Consider the following 22,311-nt stretch of genomic DNA (forward strand, 5'->3'; position numbering starts at 1 on the left):
CCTAAACATCCTTATTTGTAAGGGATGTTTAGGACTATAGATACTAACTTCTTAGTATCTTCACATCAAAATTTCAAGAAAAATTCTCAGGAAAGATCATTCTGGATTAGAAGTATAATCTTTATTGTCATTAAATACTTGAATACAATGAAATTTGCATTTCATTGTGCGATCATCACTGAATGGAAAGAACAAATTGTGGTGCAACCATCATGAATTAGGTAGGGCTACTTGGCAATTTCAGATTATGAGAACTACTGCAATTTTGAGATAAACATCTAGTAGGACTGTGGATGTATGTTTTGTCTTGGAAAAATCACTGACTGATATATCTTCAAGATGTGTCTTTCTCAATATTTTAGTGCCTATCCGATTTGCTTTATTCCTGTTTTTTGGCTCACCCAGCAAATGGCTTTTCCCCCACCTTTGCCTTGCACACCAGAAATGTTAATATAACAGTTGGAAGATTGTTATATCAAGTCTGCCTGATTTTATTATCTACAGTGCAAAAAAGGTATTCCAGGTTAGATCCCAACACAAGTGTTTCTCAAACCTTGGCAGTTTAAATAAATATTTGGAAGGTGCAAGGAACACTCAATTAGAGGAAATCTATCCTTACTTTCTGTTTTTAAGAGCATGAAAATTCACAATTTTGGTGATTAAAATAATGATTATGGATAATTTCCCATGACTTCCAGTAAAAAAAACCTTTTAAAACTTTTATAACAAACCAAACCAATTATTCCAAACTGTAGTATTTATTCACCATTTGCATTTTTATACACCATGTGGCATTATACCAACACTTGATAGCTTTTCAAAGGATACCAACATTAAATGAAATGATTTATTAGTTGTTCTATAATGTTGAGTCTCACATACCAATAAAAGGAAATGGGAAGACAGGACCACACAGGCTTGAGATATGCTTTAAACTTGCCAAAGAAAAAATTCCAAAGAAGCAAAACACTTAACTAAACCTCAGATGACCTCCAGACCCTACAGTAAAACAGAATATTTGCAAATGCTGTTAGTGGTTTAAGTCAAGAACACTCTAAACAGGAAATCTTGTATTAGTGATGAATAATTTGAGGAACATCACGTCATTGGAGAATAGAGCTTTGAGACTTGAGAAGATAGCAGAATCAAGTTTCCAAACTTATTATCATTTCCATATGTCAAAGTTGAATAGAAGAAATATAATCACAATAACAATCAGGTCTATCTGATCATCCATAATCCCCATAAATCAAGATTGTGGTCAGCTTCCAGATGGTTTAAAAGCTTTGTGATAAAATTCACTTCTTGAGTTCACTGAATTTTTTCAGAAAGTTTAAAGTAGCCAATATTAGTACTTTCATAAACAATCATTAATAGGGACATGGTGGCTCAGTGGCTAAGACGCTGAGCTTGTTGATCAAAAGGTCGGCAGTTTGGTGGTTCAAATCCCTAGCGCTGCGTAATGGAGTAAGCGCCCATTACTTGTCCCAGCTTCTGCCAACCTAGCAGTAAAAAAGCATGTAAAAAAGGCAAGTAGAAAAATAGGAACCACTTTTGGTGGGAAGATACAGCATTCCATGCATCTTCGGTGTTTAGTCATGACGACGGACACATGACCACGGAGACATCTTCAGACAACACTGACTCTTCGGCTTTGAAACGGAGATGAGCACTTCCCCCTAGAGTCAGGAACGACTAGCACATATGTGTGAGGGGAACCTTTGCCTTTTAACTAATCATTACTGTTTCTCGTTAAGGTGGCTATATAACCTCACCCACATTGAGACAAAGAAATGTTTACAGTAGCACTGGAGACAAAAAGGACATTTTCTTTCTCTTAAAGAGCTTCCAAAATACAATTTAGTTTCCCTGTCCTATAAGGATGACCTTTTGACAGTACATGCTTTTTGATATGTAACAAAATTTGGCAACCATCTGAAATGGTTGACAAGAAAAGTTATTTTTTTAAAGAAATTAAAATATCTTTGTCTAGAAAAACATGCTCCATAGATGTTGTTATGGAGTTTTAATAAATCTGTCCTGAAGAGAAACTTGAGAGATGAATAGAACCGATCATTAGATTCTGACTCTTTTCCTGGGCAGTTCTGCTTCTTTTTAAAACATATTTTATTTATACATTTTTCTTAACATATATAAATATTCAGTAAACAATGTATTGTCTGGGTCATTTTACATATACGTACATAATTCTAGTAACCATAATATTCTTTACTTGTATATAATAATATTCTTCCAGTTTCTAATTTGTACCTTTATTGTCTAACCATTGATAAAATAAATCCCAAGTTAAAAAGCATTCTGTATCTTAATTATCCTTATTTAACTTTAACATTAATCTATCCATTTCCGCACAATCTAGTATTTTTTTTTATTATATTTTCATCTGCAGGAGCTTCCTAATTTTTCCAGTATTGTGCAAACACAATTCTCGCTGCTGTCAAAACATGCAATATTAAATATACATCCCCTTTATCGTAATTTTCTGGCAATATACCTAACAAGAATATTTCTGGCTTTAGATCTATATGTTGTTTTATCTTTTCTCTAACCAAAAATTTTCAGCGAATTTTATTTTGCTTTTAGACATGTCCCCAACATATTATAGTAGGAACCTGGTATCTGATTGCATTTCCAATATTTGGCGGACATATTTTAAACATCTTTGCTAGCCTTGCTGGTGGCAAAAACTACCTATAAGACATTTTATACAGGTTTAGTTGCCATTGACAATTTATAATCTCTATCCCAAAGTTTCTGCCATTTATCTAGTTCTATAGTATATCCAAAACTTTTTGCCCATACTATCATTGTTTCTTTCACTTGTTCATCTTCCATTTTAAAGCTTAATAAATAGTTATATATTTTTAATTAACTTTTCATCCATTCCTAATAGTATCTGATCAAGTGTTGATGGCTCTTTATAAAAGCTATGTATTTTTACATCTTTCTCATATCTCGATTGTATTTGCAAATGTGGCCACCGTGTAAGGTTCACCCCTTGGTTTTGTAATTCCTATTTAGTTTTTAATTTCCAACAATATAATTTCACATCATATTGTTATTCTGGTTTGAGATTAATGGAATGTCTGTTTTATTGCTTTGTGTGTGGCAAATTCTAGTTAAAATGGCACTGATTTAATGTATTATATAGACCCAAACATGTTGAATATCAGCATTTGAGCATCTTCTTTCCTGCTTAGCCAGAAAAGAAGTATAAAAGCAAGTGGAAGAAAGCTTCTATTAACAAGTTCTTCTCAGGGAAAGATATAATCTAGTTTATTTTAATTTTAAAATTACTATAAAAGGAAAACGTATTCTTGATCAAACTCCGCTCTTTGAGGATGTCTGCATCTATGTCGTTTTCTCGGCAATAGAGTGGAAATGTTGTGACATTGTCTCTTTCTGGTATGTTGCTGCCTTCCTAATGTAGGAGTCCACAATAATCACCAATCTTATGCAATATCTTTATTAGAAGAGCCTATCCTGTGCCAAAAAAATAAATAAAAAATGTTTACAGGGCTAGCAAATTGCCCACTTTGGGGTGGGATTTCTAATCCCCAACCAATTAACTTCCACACACCACTCCAGGCTGACCATGAACAAGTGGGAGTGCATTTTATGTGGAAAGACCAAAACTCCATTTACTTCTGAGACCCAAAACAAATTCCTCAGGCTCAAATCTTTCAGCAGTGTGTATGTAATTTTATTATTTACTACATCTGTATTTTGGAGAGAGTCGTAAATAAATAAATAAAAAGTAGTTCTTTATTTCTAACATTCTAGTCCAAGGCTTGAGCTAAAGGGGAAGCATCAAGCATTTCAGAGTTGAAATTCAGCCTCAAACCAAAACAGATGTTTGAAATAAGTTTAACCCTTATCTTGAAGCACTTTCAGATCATGTAATATTACTGGCTTTCTAAATTAGCAGTCTGTTATTTGATGGAATGAATAAACACACTTGAATTTTAGAAAAGAAAAAAAACAGAAAAAATGGAAATTTTACTTATCAGAAGGATTCTGCAGAGATGAGAAAGTGCTCCAATATAATTCTTCAGCAGACGATAAGTGACTGTCTGAACATTTTCATCCCCTTTGGATTTATGCACTCTCACTCTTGCTAAGCAGCTGTTAAACCCTAAGAAATTATGACACTTCTCCCTTTGTGTCAAGATGTTGGTGATAGACCATGCACACCACTGTGTCTATTATGAGATACTTCCTTTTTCTTAAGCCTTCCTCCCGAGCAGTAGTTTGGGTTAGGCTTGGATATTGATGGCTTGGATATTTTTGGAGTAGAGCTATGAAAACACTTTATGTTTATTAGACATTCTCCAACCTACACTTCCCAAATTTGTTGTCAGACCCCACAACTGTAGCCTTAGAGAGCACTAAGTTGTAGAAATGCTGAGCGTAAAATATCTGGAAACTACAATATGTTTTAGGTTAAGACCTGCACTAATCCTTTCAATGGTATTCCAGTGGCTATGCACAAAAGCTAAAACTAAAAATAAATTTGGGATTACATTACATTTTATTCATTAAATTGAAATGAAATCAGAATTAGAGTTCATACAATTTCCATCTAGTCATAAATTACAATTTATCAGCAGTTGTTGGAGAAGTTCTGGAGGACACACCCTAGACTTTTGGGGGTATTGTGTAGCTCCTAAAACTGGGATTAATTGCCCTTGGCAAATCCTCTAATCTTGGAAATAACTCCCAGTGGACTCAGTGCAGCTTACTTTCTGGGTAAAAGTATCCTATAAGAAAAACTAATTCATATATATCAGGAGTGGCAAATCTGAGAACAGGCTTCTAGGTGTTGTAGGACATCTGAAAAGCTGTAATTTTTTTAAAATCCAGTTTTAGTCCAAAACTGGATAATTTAAATATCTCCCTGTTGCCCTTTTACAGTTTCCTCATCTCCCACTACCTGAGTAAGATGTAATCTATTTTCACCGCCCGCCAGCCACAATCCTAAATCAATTATTATTATTATTTAATTAACTGGTCAGGGAGCAAGGAAAGAGTACAACCAATGCCTTCACAAGGAGAAAAGAACGCACCTATAATAGCTTCCTTCTGTCTGTTTGTCTTCCATCTATCTTCTGTACACGTAGTGCCAGCAATCTGCCAGTTGAATGATGGAATGCATTCCGATACCTTGAGAATCTTTTGGAATCTTCCTATATAGAAAGAAATATGAAATGGGTGAATGTATACTTTAAGGGAAAGCTTTCAAAGTACAGATGGATGCTTCATAGCTCAATCCTAGAATCAAATCTGAGCAAGCAGAATTATTGACGATTTGGAGGGGGGGGTGGACTTCTGAACCCAGGAAACATGTCTGTTCTGGATGGAATCACACAATAAATTCACAATCTGCGTGTCATCTTAGATCTGGCATTGAAAATGGAAACCATATATTATCTATGGCAGAGCTAGCTTTTAAACTGCTTTGAATGAAAAACTGATTGTGCCCCTCCTTGGAGGACCAATCCTTCTAAACATAAGCACTGTAAATTTCAGGCTTAGACTTGTGAAAAATGTTCTTTATGAGGCAGCCCTTGAAGACATTTCAGAAATCGTAATTAGTTTAGAACGTGATAGAGTAGGTGTAAACAACACTTCTCAAGTATGCCACTTTAGTTTAGTCCCATGTTAAAACAACCACTCTGGTCCCTGTTTACTTTCTGAACCCAATTCAAGATACTTACAACAGTGGACAAAAATTAACTTAGACCCAAGTTATTTGCAAAATCTCTATGATCACATATTCTGCCAACATCTTCAGTGGGGCACCCTTTGCACTGTATTTCATAACTGTACCAACTGTGTTTTTTCCCCACGATAGGCCCTGCTTTGTAGTTCAAAGTGCATCTGAGTTAAGACTTAGATCATTCCCTTCTCCCCACCACTATGTGACAATTGAGGAATGAACGTATAATGTATTTCTAAAATAAAATATTTTTAGCCAAATATCTGTTAACTTAGATCACAAAGGATTCATAGAGCTACAGAGAAGGAAATAAAGAGGAGCAGCAGCCCAGGCCACCTTCCAGGAACTATGAAGCATTTGGAATGCTTGTATCTTTGTGGCTGCGGAAATAAAAGTTGAACCCTCTCCAACCAATGCAGAGTGGCCTCAGAACTATGAATTATAGGAGAAATGCACAGGGATCACTACTTTACTATTTATACAAATGTTTTTATCCACATTCTGAACCTGACTAGCAGAGATTATGAAATTGTTCAAACTGAGGTGTCTGATAAAATCTAGTAGTGAAATTGAATAGAAAACAGGAAATGAAGGGAACAAACACTGTCTTTAGGTTTACCCATAACAATGTTGAGCCCAGTCCTATTATAGAAACATTTTTTAAAACATTAAAATAAACTAAAAGCATTACAGCATGCAAAAAGAGTAGTTTTGTGCATTTTGCTAAGAGGATGCAGTGAGGAAATATAAGATGCCTTATGTCTGGGCTTCTCGAAGTATGCAGTTGTTTTGAAATGTCAGAAGAGGAAAAGATGGGGAAAGCTATGAAGGGTCTGTTTCTAAATAGAGATGAAAAGGATCCCAATGACCAAATCAACTAAGCCTTACCTACTACATGATTCTAATGTAAGGAAGTGGTTTTCCCCCAAAAAGCAATAGATTCCACTAAAATAAGGATTATATGTACAGAATTTTTGATACAGTAAAAGTATATAAAACAAAAGAAAAATATGAAAGGAAATGAAAAAAGAAAACATGGTTATGCCTTTTGCCCTTCTTTCTATCAACTATCATTTATTTTCCCCTCATATTATTTGTGTTTTTAAATCCCCAAATGATGAAATCATCAATTCAGCTTTTTTTTCTCTCTCAACAAAAAATCTATATAAGGTTTCCAGTCTTTCAAAAACAGTTTTTCTCATGTTTTCTCCTGACAGAAAAAAGCAATACATTCTGTAGAATATGGACAATTACTTGCAATTCCACTTACAGCAGAAAATCTATGGGGTTTGTGCTAAGAGTTTTCATTCCAGACCTTCTTTTAACTTGAATACCCATTAGTGATTTATAGTTTTATCTAGCAAAAAATGAGATTATTGAAACCCTGTCACTCATTACCACCATTTCTTTTCCACAACAAAGATTCTAAAGATATTTCAAACTACCATTGGGGATCCTGTCAATATCATTTCTGCAGTATGAGATCAGATTTGTGAGATGAATGTTTGAAGTGGACAGCAGCCAAATAAATGTATAAACCCTCCATATCTCAGAATATATTGCCAAGTAAACTACTTTGCACATCCTATTTCAGCAGCAATTTTTTTCTTGACTACTTTCTTATGGGAAGCTGTTATTGTGATATTATTTCATTCTTTGAGTCAGATGGCAAATGTGTACACAGAATCCAGAGGGGCATTGCTGGCAGAGAATAGTAGATATCATAGAGGAAAAACACTTATAATCTTGTATGTGTACTTGAAGGACACTGTACGAGGGCTGTTGGTATATAGTATGCAGGGCCAAAATAGACCATATTAGAATCATTTTGTGTTGTATTGAAAGATAAGCACATTTGGATTTTTTTTTTAAAAAAGTTTACCATTTGAAGAAGAAAAGTTCCTTTATCAGCAATATCAATAGTAAAATTGAATTGTCAAAATTAGCCATGGAGTCTTATTTATGGCTAGACTAGAGGAAGTGCCTGGAGAAGTGTCTCCTAATCATTTCCTCTCAAAGCAATTCTTCATCCAGGAGCAAGATATGATAATGTAAAGAAAAGTCTGCAGAATACACTCACTGCTCTTTATCATCATATGAATTGTGTAGTCCCAGCGTATGTTTAAATGCTAATTGCCTAAGCACAATCATACCCTTTCAGAAACAAAGAGCAGGCATAGCCTGCCCAAGGTTTCAAACTGCATTTTGAATGGGGTGCTTTAAAGTCATTTTAAGAGAATCTGTGCATGCCACCCGCATGGCCTCTTAGAGAATGAATTAGCTGAACTAAATTAAATGAGGTTCAAAAACAGATCACTCAGCTCGCATAAAGATAGAAATATAGTTGCTGAGAGTTGCAAATTTGATGAGTTAAGAACTGAGGGAGATGGAAAGAATATTTTTATTAATTTCCCTCTTCCTTCAGTTCAAAATTGCCTTCCTTGGGCAAAACGGAGTACCCAAATCTAATTTCAGGAGGGGATAGATTTGGGACAAGAAAAAAATACCTTCCAGAGAAATCATAGGCAATCGAGATTAACAGCAAAAGAGGAGAAATGATAGATGGCCACAAGGAAGACAGAATTGCTTCCTGGGGTTTGGTAGATATGCTGGCCAGATGCAAGAGTAGTATCTGGGCATGGGGGCATCAACCAGCCTGGAGAGCTCAGAAGGGTATGGAGAAGCATCTGACAGCAATGGCTATGGCAAAAGGGGAACAGTAGCTTGCAACACAGAGTAGATCAGAGGTGTCAAACTCAAGGCCCACGGCTGAATCCAGCGCATGGGGTGCTTAGATCTGGCCCATGGGGCCACCCTGGAAACAGGGAAGGACCGGCTCACTGTGCCTCTACCAGTGAAAACAGAGTTCAGGATGGCCGTGCGCAGAGAGCTGGAGGCAGCTGCAGCCGAAAACAGAGCACACCCCCTCCCGTACCCCATTTTAGCTGAAGGTGGCCATCACAGCTGAAAATGTGCCAGGCGAGACCTCTGGAGGCCAGAACGGAGCTTCTGAGGGGTGGATCTTCCCCTCAAAAGCTTCATTTCGACCTACAACATGCTGGGTGAGGCATCTGCAGGCCTAAACGGAACTGCAGAGGGGCGCACGTGGCTGAGAGGCTGGAAAGGAGACGGCTTGCTAGATAAGTGACCCAGTGTGGCATGTTGGGGCAAGAAGCAATTGTGGGGGATATGAAGTATTTCAGTGGGTCAGGAAGGCCGTGGGTGGTCTTAGGCAGGTGGCCTCTTCAATCACTAGGGCCCCCCATAGCCTTCCCCACCCTGAAATATCTCATGTGCACTTAATGAACCTCGGATACAATTAGCAAATGTGTGGGCAAAAAAAGGGAGTGATCCCATTCAAGATATGAAAATCACTCCCATGAATCCTCAGGTTATGAATGGAATGGGCAGGCTCCATTACATTCATAACTTGAGGACTGCCTGAACTACACTGGAGCATGAGAATTGGGAAGGAGAGTAGATCAAAAACTATGATGACAATGCATCTGATCAGAAATGCTATATTGATGCTGATGTCTATTAACTGGGGTTTTATTATTAAATTATATATATATAAAAATAAATGTATTAATATTGGGCTGCAACACAAGTGGTACCAAACCAATCTTTAGAGTGAATTGCTACTTTTGCCTCCTTATTGTTTAGAATGCCTTGAAAGGTTGATATTGGTTTGAAATATGTTAACCTGAGTATGGAAAAACAAAGGGAGGGTAAATAGTAGATGCTGGAAAGTCAGAAAGATGGTGTGGGAGAAAACTGACCAGTTTTCCATCTGGTGACAAGAACATGGCATACTCAAAACTCCAAAGATGTCCACTGACGCAAAAATGTGTCTATATTGTAGAATAGAATTCCACAGTCACAGTCAAAAGCAGCAAGTAAAGAGAAAAGTTTAATCAGCAACAAGGAATGTAGGCCAACTTACACAACTCTATAACTCTAGATAACCAGTAGATGGCAGTAAAGAGATGCCAAAAATCCACTTTTAACTAATTTCTCTGGGCCATCCATATTTGCTCCAGATCTGGTAGTTGTAGAGTCAAATCCTTGAAATTCCTCCCACACCCCATCCCCACACCCCAGATGGGCTGCAACGGTTCATGGTTTGGAAAAGATTTGCTTGAAAAACTCACCGTGGGAAATCCAGATTTCTTTTGCAGTCAGCAAAAATTCATCATTCTAATCAGACATGTCAGACATGTGGACCAGGTGCAGCCCACGATGCGGTGAGCAAAATCTCTAGAAATATGAATGTTTGTCTGTTACAACCACCACTCCCCTTTCCTCCTATTTATTCCCCAGCCAGGGAGGGGCCATTCAGTGTCAACCTCCATTTTGCTTCCCGAATTCACTCCATGCCTTCCATTGTTTACCTCTCCACACGCATGCATCTGGAACAGGCCCCAGCTGTTCTTCCTCCTCATTCATCTCTGACTCCAAACGCAGCTGCTCTCTGGGGGCTGGGAAATGCCCGACGGCCCTGGTTCTGACTCCGTGTCCAATGCTGAGCATCCATCAGCACCTTCCCCAGGCTCCAGAACTGACCCAAGTTCTTTCCCAACCTCTTCATCGTCCGAGTCTGCCGCCAACTCCACTGGCAGCAAACGGGCCACAACAAGCAGTGCCTGGCAGCAGTTGGAACTTGTTGGCCTCACCCTGCCTGGCCTTGAAGAAGCCATTACGCTAAGCAACTTGCAGCAGCGGCAGCATGCAGAAGTGAGCGCAGGAGAGTGAGGGGTGGCGCTGGGCAAGCAGCAGAGGCTTTTGAGCAGTAACTAAAGGTTGGAAGCTTTAGATTCAGCTCTGCCTTTGTCTTCTGGAGATAAAACTGTGTTAGGAGTGTTGAAAGAAATTGTCCTTCTGGGTTTGGCTCCAAGTGGGGAAAAGACACTGGAGACATGGCGGCTGCTTGGAAAGATGGTTTATTTGTGGACAGGACCACATGGCTTGAGGATCACATGCTTCAATGTTGGTGGAGAAAAGAGAAAGGACTGAGATGCTGAGTTCCTGGTTTTATGCCCTCTCTGGCCTTTGATCTTGATCTTGTATTCTGATTGGTTGTCAGATTCCCATGGGCCCATGCAGGGGCAACACTCTAGGCTGTGTTTTGAATCCAGGTTTGGTTGAGTTCTCAGATGCCATGTGGGTAAAGGGCCAATATTATCATGCCTTAATCCCATCCCCCTGGAGCTGAAGGGGAGAACTCTTTATTATGTAAAGTGGACTAGCTTGGCCTTCTTAATGGCCCATTGACAAAGTGGGGATGGGCAGGAAGCTACAGGGAGATATTCTGTCTTTTAAAACATGTTTCTTCCTTTTCACATCCAGAGAAATATTCTGCCTTTTCAATATTTCCTAGGATATTTTATTTTTTCTGGGAGAAGGCCTGGTGATACCTTCCTACAGGAGTTAGGAGCCATTGCTGGCACATTTGGGGATCCGTGTTGTTGACGGAGAGCAAAGCCGGCAGACAGGTAGGCAGGCAAGTAGGGCAGGCTGCAGCCTAATTTTCTACCCAGAAAATATTCAGAGGCTTCATTTATATTCCCACCCCCTGCACCCCTGCAATATGATTCTGGCGGTGTACATGAGTGCTGGCGGGGGGGGGGGGGGTGGAAAATTAGGCCGAAGCCTGCCCATGCCATTTCGAGGGCAGACTTGATCTAACTGCATCTGCAATGTGGCCTGTGGGCCTTGAGTTAGCTAGTGCGAATTGTTCCATCCCATCCCAGCCCCAATGAGCAGCATGGAGTCGCCCCCGCCCACCTGGCACTGTGAGTCGACATAGTCTTACATGCAACTGGTCCTTTGAGGGCAACCATAATGCTGATGCAGCCCTCAATGAAATTGAGTTTGACACCCCTGTTCTGGTTTATGACTGTCATGGTCTTGATGCAGAGAAACTAGAAAAGAGGCCATGCAGTTCATTCCTTTGCAACTTTAGTCAGAGGCTTTTAGGAAGTGTTAATTCAACTATCAGTCACACTTTTGATGAAGATGATGTTGGTACCTACAAATTAAAGTCTGCTTTTCCTCAAAAAGGAGAGAACTATCTCTCTGAAGCCTTTGTAAAGAACAAGGAGGTTTAACAAACAACTAGAATGTCCAAATTCCTTGTCAGAAGGATGAAGAGATTTTACAGAATGTCCTATCATATACTAAATAATGAAATTTCTCCTCAGGCTTTTAGAACCATGTTATATGAATATTGTAATATGAAAACCCCATCTTACATTCTGTACCTCATAAGTGGTAAATATTCTAATTAATATTTTTCTCATTTGTTTTGATGGCAACCAGGCAAAGAATATATCTGCAAAGAATATGTACAAAGAATTATTGTGGTTTCTTTAATCTATAATCAGCTGGAAGAGAATATGCCCAGACAGATGTTCAACAAGTGCAAACTTCTTTAGTCATTTGATAAAGAGGCTGCTAATGAATCTATGTTTGATGCAGGTTAGCTGAGAAAGTCCTCACCACTTTCCAGCTGCTATAGTAATGTTGCAGGTAGAAATTCAAGAGGTCAAAAAGAACATGCTGCAAGGACAGCGTATGCAGAACCGCCATCAGAAACAGATGGTATACACTGATGGTATCCCAAACGAACATATTCAAAAATAACAAATATACCTGAAAAGCATAGCAACTAATTTAATCCAAAAAGCAAATTTCGCTAGATATCCAAGCCTGTAAAGGAAAGACATTCTTAACAGATTGGATGGGAAAATCAGTAGCAAGCTGTGAATAGTTAGCCTGCACTGTAGGTAGCAATTTTGCACACAAAGATTAGAAAAATGTTCCCTTTGGATCAGCTGTGAGGTCCTTAAATTACAACTTTATTGCTATTCCCTCAAATCTTGCAAGCAATTAGGCTGCCCAGCCCATCAAATAACTTTGGAATTTGCAAAACTAGGACATTAAAATCCAATATATTTAACCAATCCTGCCTCCAAATCCATTCCATGTACCTTGGAAATACATACCTTCAACATTTACATGTAATTTTGCTAAGTGGTGCAAGATTCACTAAGACAAATGGCACAATGTTCAACTAACTAAACCGAATACATTTTATTAATAGGTAGAGAATGTATGTGTCATAAAGATACTGAACAAGTATTGGTTTTCACTTTAGACAATATTCACACGATTGGTAGTAGTGTCACATCGTCCTTTCATTCATGCAGCTCTTAATACTCACAGCTTCTGATCATTAATTGAAGCTAAAATATATGTCTAGTATATAGTGGCCCTCTTAAATACAGGGATATTTCCCATGGTAAAAATATTCCCATTATGTCTGTCAGTTTTCCTTGGCTTCTCTAGCCCCATCATTCTGAGTCAGCATTCTGTGTGATCAGGATGTCTATACTTCCTAATAGCTCTAGAGTAGACCTATCAAATCTCTGTTGCAAGCATTTGGCTGATGATAGCAAAGTATTAGAGCTTGTGGTTTGTTTGTTTGGTTTGTTTGGGGGGGGTTGTTTGTTTTGGTATTTGTATTTCTTTATTGCCATCTAGTGACGATCCAATTTTCTGCAGCCCAGATCTGGCAACCTTAATCTTGAAAGCACTGGGGAAAGCTGTTAAATCAAAACATCTTTTTACTTATTGAACGACTGTTAAAGACACAGAAGTTCTACCAAGGAGGTGGTGGAATCCTAGGTATATTTTCCTGGGAGAAAAACCCAAATGAACTCTAAAAAGAGGCAGAAATAGATGTGTATCCCCACCCCCACATTATATATGGAGAGAGAGAAATTGGTTGATGTATACCAAAGTGTCCTTGGTATGATACACTTCGTAAAATGAATAAAATTTAAATACCTGGCTATTTCCAAGTTGAAAGCAGCTTTATTTTCTCTACCAGTAACTTTTTGCATTTGTACAAAAAATTGTTTCTGCTTGATTATGTCAAGTAGGGGAGGACAACACAAAATCTTCAAGAAGATGCTGAGAAATAGAATGTTACCAAGCTGAAGGAAAAATCCAAATAGTAACTGGCAGTCGCTGATACCACTTGTATTGCTGTAGACTAAAGAAAAATACTTTGCAAAGCACGAACTGCTAATATTGATGTTTATGCTACTTCCACCATAAAATAACAACACAAATATTTTGGAAAGCAAAACCAGAAATGATTGGGCAAAAGGGAATTCCAGCAGGCATCAGTATCAGATCACTCAAGATAGAAGCTTCAGCAGTGACTATAGAGGAAACCTTCCTCCAAGCTAAAACTTGCCTTTTTACTCTCGGTATCCTAAAGAACTTGAAGTACTTATTTTATTTCAATCCCTAAAGGAAATTGCTGACAGGGACTTAGCAAACATGGATATTATATGTCCATTCATTGATTGCTCTTTCTAGGTCTCCCTACTGTGATTATTATACTCCTGATGATCACTAGTTTCCACCACTGAAGAGTTGTTCCACACGTTTCTAGAAGGCCACATTTATCACAGGATTAAAAAGTTCAATACTTACCTATCCCAATTTTGTGATTGAAAACCCAGTGCTCATGGGAAAGATTGGATTGCAATTATTTGGGAGGAGTCAGCACCCCAGGAGACAAATTACTGAGGTTAAAAAAAGGAAGGCAGCAAGGGTGGAATCTTGTAGTTGGCTTGGATGCTGTTGTATCTTCTAGTTTTTTCTCTCTCTCTAATCAAATAGTGACTTTGTGTGTAGGAAAGGCTTTTTTTGCTCTGAAGTGTTGTCTTCAATCTAGAACTGCAAAGAAAGTGAGTATGAGGATTTGTGGAGCATGTCGTGCTATTGGGAAGGGATGGCTCTGTCGGGTAACAACCAACCCCTTGTTGGTTGTGACCTTTCCAAAGCAATTTGCAGCCTTTAATGAGAAAATGATAATAATAGGCTCGACTTTGGGTTGTATGGTGGGGAAACTATAACCTGCCAAATGTTGGGTTGTATTGAATTGCTTGGCTCTTTAGCATTTGCAGAATTGATATAGTTTGTAGGCCCAGCATAATTAAAGAACAGGTAAAATTTTCTTTCTTACAAGTAGAAATTCTGTGAATGTAATGGCTGCATGAGCAGCTAGAAGCAAGTTGGAAACTGCTTTCTTATCACAGTAACCATAGGAAAAACTCTGCTTGTTAAAAACACAGCACAGGAACCTCTTAACCCAAAATGATAGCCCTGCGTGGGAAAGAAATGTTTGTTATAGAGACTCTGGTTCCATCTTTGATACACCCCATATAATGGGGCTTATCATTGAGTGGAACTGCAATAATAAAGAAAAAGAAATCTTTGACTTTAAATTCTTTGTTAAAACAATATTAAATTCTCAAATTGTGGCAGCAGCAGCTAGAAACACTGATAAAGCAGTCAGCCTGGACATGGCTGTATTGTTAGAAGAAATGTAAAAGGCTTGGTAAATTGGTACCAAGATCTCAGCTGCAGAAAATGAGTTCAAACACAGGCTATGTTTAATATATGGTTTGCTCCAGGAAAGGCTTTGCCTTCATTTAGTGATATGTTTGTTACTTTTCAGAGTGAATCCATGGCAAATCAATTGAGGAGATCTACAAGGCTCTCTCAACGCTGTTCTTCCCTGACCTTACAGGATGAGACAGATGCCCCTAAAGTTTCTGCTTCATCTCTCTACCCTAAGAAACAAACTGGTGCGATGCCATTGAATGTGTCCCGATGCCGTCGCTCAGAATCCTTTGCTGCGCCAGATTCAATCATAGTGACTCTGCTCCAGGCCTTGGCCCAGATAGGAGTCCCACTTTCGGAGGCAGAGCGCTTTGAGGCTCTTGTGCAGCAGGCAGGGTCTAGGCGACCATTCCCCTCCCTTGCACAGCTTTATCGTAGCTTCCTTCCTGCCCTGAGACAACGGCATGAATTGGCTCTTTGTCACAGCCTTCGGCATCAGGATGCCTTTGTCTTCCTTCATGAGGCTACCACAGACGACGGACGGATAGCCCTTGGACTCTCCCTTTCGCCTCTTAATAGACTTGGGCAGTCTCCACTGCTTCTTGGGATTGAGATCCTGGAAGAGTTGAGCCGTCCCTTAGTGGCCCGTGCTGTTGCCCGTATGCTGAGTGACGGGCATGTTTTGTTCCACCGGGTACTGGCTGTGGTCACTTCAGGGGGTGTGCCTATGAGCCAGGCCTTCGCTGCAAATGGGATTTTAGGTGAGGTGTTGCCGGCTGCCATTCATGTTCCTTGCTTGTATCATCAGTTGGAGTTGGTGATAGAGCTATGGCAAGATAAGTTAGAAAGGCTGGTTTCACTGCAGCATCTTCTGGATGAGACGTTTGGACGGCGTCCAACTCTCCGTCACCGTTATGCACTATTCCTGAAGGAGCATGAACTGAAGCTGTCTCTCCCTGTGTGCAATAGGCAGGCCGGCCCTGAGGTTTGGTTGGAGAAAGCAATAGGCATTGCAGACCATCTCCCAGTTCTGAGGGAATTTGTAGCAAGTGATGAAGTCGAGGGACCCATCATGGCAAAATTGCAGAGTATCTTAGGGGAGAATGGCAAGCAACTTGTGGCAGAAGCCACTTTTATAGCTGAGCATGCCCAAGGTCTGTTGGCCACGGTACGGTTTCTCCACCAGACAGGTGAGCCCCTGGCCCACCGAATCTATGGAGAACTAGATTCCTTGCGAGTTTCTTTCTCCTATCACTTAGATTCAAGACTGGGGCCCAACACAGAACAGCATCTGGCTTTGTGCCCACCTCAGTGGGCACAACAGTTTCGTGAAATCTTAGCTCAGAGCCTGAGTCTCCTGGAGTGCTTGTTTGACTATCATCCTGCGATGCCCACCTTGAAAGCAGTGCGGGCACTTGATCCCAAGCAACTGGGGGCTGTAGGATTGAACCAGATAGAGAAATACCAAGGGATCCCTGGCCTATTGGGGGTGCCAGAAATGGAATGGTTTCGGTATCAACATTTGGCTGAAGCAGCTCCTGCTGACGTCTCCTTGGCTCAGTGGTGGGAGGCACAAGCTGAGCAGCTTCCTGTGCTGAGTCCACTGGCCCGGCGATTCCTCTGGCTGCCTGTCTGTTTTCCCAAGTCTCCCTTCCTCCCAGGAGGTTTCTTCAAACTACCAGTGGCTGAGGATGGCTTTACACAGGAAGGTGCACGTCTCTTATGCATGCTTAAGTATAACCGCAAGCTCCTTTAATTGACTACTTCTGTGTAATTTATCCAGGACTGGGCAACGTTCACTTGGAATGGTGCAAAACCTCTAGTGTTTACTTTGGTTTTATGAGAATTTTAAATATTTGTCTTGTTAATTAGATGGAAAGTCACAAAATAGCCTGATTGTAAAACTAATAAAAATATCACCTGCATCAAATATTTCTTGTCCCTTCCCTTTTTGATGGTGAGGATAAATGGAGATCAGAGTGCAACTTGAACTATGAGCATGAAGACTACAGTGGGAATTGAAAATGATTATGCCTGAAAAGAAGAGTTGGGTTCTCTTTTGGTGGTTTTATGGATACCAGCGGTATTCCTCTACTTCTCCCAACCTGGTCAATCCTTTTCTTCATCCCACCATTCAATGGCCTCTCATGTCCAAAGGTTCTAATAAAAACTAAATTACAGCTGCCAACCCTCGCATCTGCCCATTCATATGGCAGTGCTTTCAGAAGTGGGCACTAGCATTTCAGCGAAGCTGTAATCTGACTGCTGTCCAGTAGATGGAGCCTGTGGGTCACACTAAACTCCACTTCTTTAGCACTTCCACCAGATAGAAGTTGCTCCGACAGTAAGCAAGGAGTTTCCAAAGGAAGTTGCAGAATTTCATTAAAAGAAATTCTAGCATAATGCCTATATTTGAAGGTAGGTCTGGACGGATGCCTCCCTCCATTGCTGGCTGAGCTGGTGCTGTTTAATGGCTAGTGAGTCACAAGGGCAGCTTCCTCTGACTTCTGTAAAGAAATGTAGCCCTCCCATGGATTCAGGCAAGTTGCAGAAAGCTTCTGAAGGAGCAGCCTGCTGCATTGCATCTTTTTCATTTCTCTAATGCCGGATGAACAGAAATTAAACTGAGGGAAAGTTCAAGTACTGGAAGACACGTTTTAGGTTTTTATGAGCAGTAGGCCGCCATCTTCTCCTCAGGCTTTGGAACAGCTTTAATTTCTTTAATTATATGGTAGAACTCCCAATTAAGAGGCAAAGTTCTATTGATCAAAAATGGTCTGCGTTCAGAAATCAACTTAAGTCTCTCTCAGAACTTCGGCATATTCACAGAGAATCCAAGGGTTCTCAGGAAGTCAGTTTGAACAATCCTACATCAATGCAAGGTTTTTATATGCTCAGGGGAGAGATTTTGAAGTTTGGGTAAGCATACCATTTCTTGTGGCTGTATATTTTGTATGAAAAGACCCTCCATGTATACTGGGTGGTATTCATAGGTGTTGTACATAGGTTGTACATAGGTGGTGTTCTTTCTTGCTAAATATCCAGCAAAAAGACTTAATACTGGGTTTATAGATACCCTATTTGGTGATAGAGATAAGTTGCTTTCTGGGTTAATATATACTAACCAAATGGGCTGGGTTCACACAACCCAGGGATCACCCCAAAATAACTTAAGTTTAAAATAAACACATTGTAGCATGTATCAGTAGTGCAGTTGCCCATGTTTGAATATGGTGTTCTGACCCAGCCTTAGCAGAAACAAGAAACAGACTCCTTGTCACGAAAACCTCCTTTATTTAACTCTTGTGAATTAATTGTATTCACTCACTGAAAAGTCCAAGCAATAGTCTTTAACTCTAGTAACAGACCTTATCAGTTCAGGAGTTAACTCTAGTAACAGACCTTATCAGTTCTCTCTGATAATTGCTCATGAGTTCCCAGCAGAAAGGTTGCAAATTAAGTTCTGGCAAGCATGAAACACAGTGAGCAAAATCTTCAGAAATATGAACTGTTGTCTCCTAGGACAACCACTCCCCTTTCCTTCTATTTATTTCCCAGCCAGGGAGGGGCCATTCAGCATCCACGTGTGCTTTGCTTCCTGAATCAATTCCTTGTCCTCCTTTGTACATCTCTCCTAACTGCTCTGTACATACATGCATCTGGAACAGGACCCAACTGTTCTTCCTCCTCATATCGCCTCTAAAGGCTGCTGCCACTCCGATGGCTGGAAAATGTTAGACGGCCCTGGCTCTATCTCTGTATCCAACGCAGAGTATCCATTGGAGCCTGACCCAGACTCCAGAACTGGCCAACCTCCTCATCGTCGGAGTCTGCCGCCAGCTCCGCTGGCAGCTGGCAGGCCACAAAATATGGTATGCCTTGAATTGCCAAATCAGGAACATGACTCACCGTGTTGCTCAAAGTCAGCTAATATACAAGTAGTCCTCGACTTGTGAGCCCAAAATATATGTTAAGTGAGACATTTGTTAAGTGAGTATTGCCCCATTTTTTATGCTTCTTGCCAGAGTTGAGTTGAACACTGCAGTTGATAAGTTAGTAACCAGGTTGTTAAGTGAATCTGGTTTCCCCATTGACTTTGTTTGTCAGAAGGTCGCAAAAGATGATCTCATGATCTTGGGACACAGCAACGGTCATAAGTATGAACCAATTGCCAAGCATCTGAATTTGGATCACATGATCATGGGGATGCTGCAGAGGTGGTAACTGTGAAAAACGGTCATAAGCCACTTTTTTCAATGTTGTAATGTTGAATCGCCACTTAATGAACTGTTGTAAATTGAGGACTACCTGTACTTCATTTTTAAAACAAAGTTTGTTGCATGTTAAAACAGCATGTTGGGGAAAGGTTGACTCGTCTGAAAGACACGCTGTCTGCGTGCAATAAAAGGATAAATATATATCTTTATTTTAAATCAAGAGAATTTTGCCTTGCATTCTGAAATACTCTGCCCAAGCAAAGTAATATTAGCTTGAGTGGCTTAAAAAAGAGCTGTTTCATGGAAAAGTGAGAATTTGTTTGACCAGCAGGTATTGACAGGTTGTGTGCTGTAGTTTCTCAAGGTTAATGTATTTATTAAACAAATTTATAGGGCTGCTCAACTCACACATAAGGGGTTCCAGGTGGCTTATATTATTATTTTGCTTGTATTACATGTTCAACCATTGTCTCAAACCATAGGACTGGATGGATATCAAGGGTCCTGTAATTTCAATTATCTCATTCCTTATTACTCTTGCTGACCAAAGTAAAACAGAAGAAATAAAATATAATTACACATTAAAAAGTATTTTATTAATAGCACTTCCCCCTGATTCTCAAGTCTACCTGATTATTTAACTTTTAAAATTATACTCATTAGTAGCTAAGGACTATTTAAAATGTATTGTTTCATTTCCTATAACAAGCCAGGAGACTGAATCTATCTGGAAAAAAAATACTATGGGGGTAAGATACCCCTAACACCCCTCAGGGTGTGTGTTCTGTTAAGATACAGCATGTTGTGCGTTAAAATGGCTTCTACTGTACTGCCATGAAATGGCTTCTACTATATAGTGCAGTGGAGTTGCCATGGTAAAGGCTTCACAATACCCCACAAGAGGGCTCCCTCTGGTAAGGGGGAAAATCCAACATTAGAAATTACTTTTGGTCCGGGCATTTCCCCGCTATAAATAAATACCTGGGCAACACCAGATTATCGGCTAGTTCTTTATAAATATACATGCAGTTTTAATGGTAATTTAATATTTTATTTTCCAACAATGATCACAGGCTAAAGAAACATATGGAATGAATCTTGTTCAAAGTTCTTGGCAAAAATATTGCATATTAAATCTTCTCATCATCACTCATGAGTTAGTATTTGGACTACTGCAATACACTTGTAGGAAGTTATCACCCAGCCGTCTCCCAAAAAAATGAAATATCCTAGGAAATATTGAAAAGACAAAATATTTCTCTGGATATGAAAAGAAAGAAACATGTTTTAAAAGACAGAATAGCTGCCTGTAGCTTCCTGCCCATCCCCACTTTGTCAATGGGCCATTAAGAAGGCCAAGCTAGTCCCTTTACATAATAAAGACTTCTCCACTTCAACTCCAGGTGGATGGGATTAAGGAACTTTACCCAACTCACCATATGGCATCTGAGAACTCCACCAAACCTGGATTCAAAACACAGCCTAGGGAGTTGCCCCTGCATGGCCCCATGGGAGTCTGACAACCAATCAGAATACATTTCTTACACAGGAACAGGAAACAGAGAGGCGGGATTGAACAGGTTATAAAAAGCCTAGCAAGCCCCTCCCTCAGCCCTTCTCTTCTTCTCCACCAACATTGAAGCATGTGATCACCTTTTCTGTTTAGGGCTCAAGCCATGTGGTCCTGTCCACCAATAAACCATCTTTCCAAACCGCCTCCATGTCTCCAGTGTCTTTTTCCCCACTTGGAGCTGAACCCAGAAGGACAATTTCTTTCATCACACTCAACATGAGGTGGTCCTTGAAGGCGGCTTGGAAGCTGCAATGAGTCCAGTGTCTGCAAGAGCAGTTACGGCTTTCTTTTTTTAATATAAAAAATATATTGAAAAATGAAAAAGAATGACAAGCGAAAGAATGTATGATATGAGCTAGTTTGACCTAGTGCAGGGTGTCAAACTCCCGGCCCATAGGCCAGATGTATCACGCGCTGGCCACCCCCACCCCCGTATTAGTGAAGGGGGAGAAAGTCACAATATGTCCCTCGACAACAACATGACGCCGGGAGTTTGACAATCCTGGCCTAGTGGTTAAGGCACCAGGCTAGAAAATAGGAGATTGTAAATTCAAGTCTCGCTTTAGCCATGAAAACCAGTTGGGTGACTTTGGGCCAGTCACTCTCTCTCAACCCAACCCACCTCACGGGGTTATTGGTGTGGAGAAAACAGGAGGAGGAAGATCTTGGATATATTTACTGCCTTATTTGTAAAAATAATAAAGGCGGGATACAAATAAGTAAAATAAATAATACAACAGGCTAAAAGTTTTGTTATAAATATGGATCAATGGGGGAATATGTGAAAGGTTTGAACTTTACACTGTTAATCTTTACCGATAATTTTTATAAAATGTCATAAGAAAAACTGCCGAGAAGTATAAAGGCTCTTCCATCATGCTAGAAATGTTTAAAAAGCCAAACATTTTGGACACAATTACATACAATAATACAGAAGACTTTAAAGACTCATATTTGATTGAAACCAGAGGCTTTTCTTGGGGATGGACAAGCAGCTGTGGGAAAAAATTATGGCACAAAGGTGAAAACTTTTGACTTTGCCTACAATGGAGTGGGTAGCGAAGAATTTGCTGAGATGGCCAAATTGACTGCTTCAATTAGAGGTAGGACATTGTCTAAATTTAATTATGATTTACTCTTTCTGGGAAACAGAAAATAAAAACTACGCTAATAATACGTCCCGAGGTACTTTTTCCTGGGCCATTTAAACTTTGAAGCCCCCGATTTATTCTCTTCTCGCACTCCTTAACCCCCCACCCTCCCCAAGGACACACAAAGGCTCTTGCCATCATTTCTGTTTATAACGGCAAGGCTGGGCGGGCGGAGAACGGGGCGGAGACTTCACTCCAGGCTTACTT

Source organism: Thamnophis elegans, chromosome 3 (assembly GCF_009769535.1).
Source record: "Thamnophis elegans isolate rThaEle1 chromosome 3, rThaEle1.pri, whole genome shotgun sequence".
NCBI lineage: Eukaryota > Metazoa > Chordata > Lepidosauria > Squamata > Colubridae > Thamnophis > Thamnophis elegans.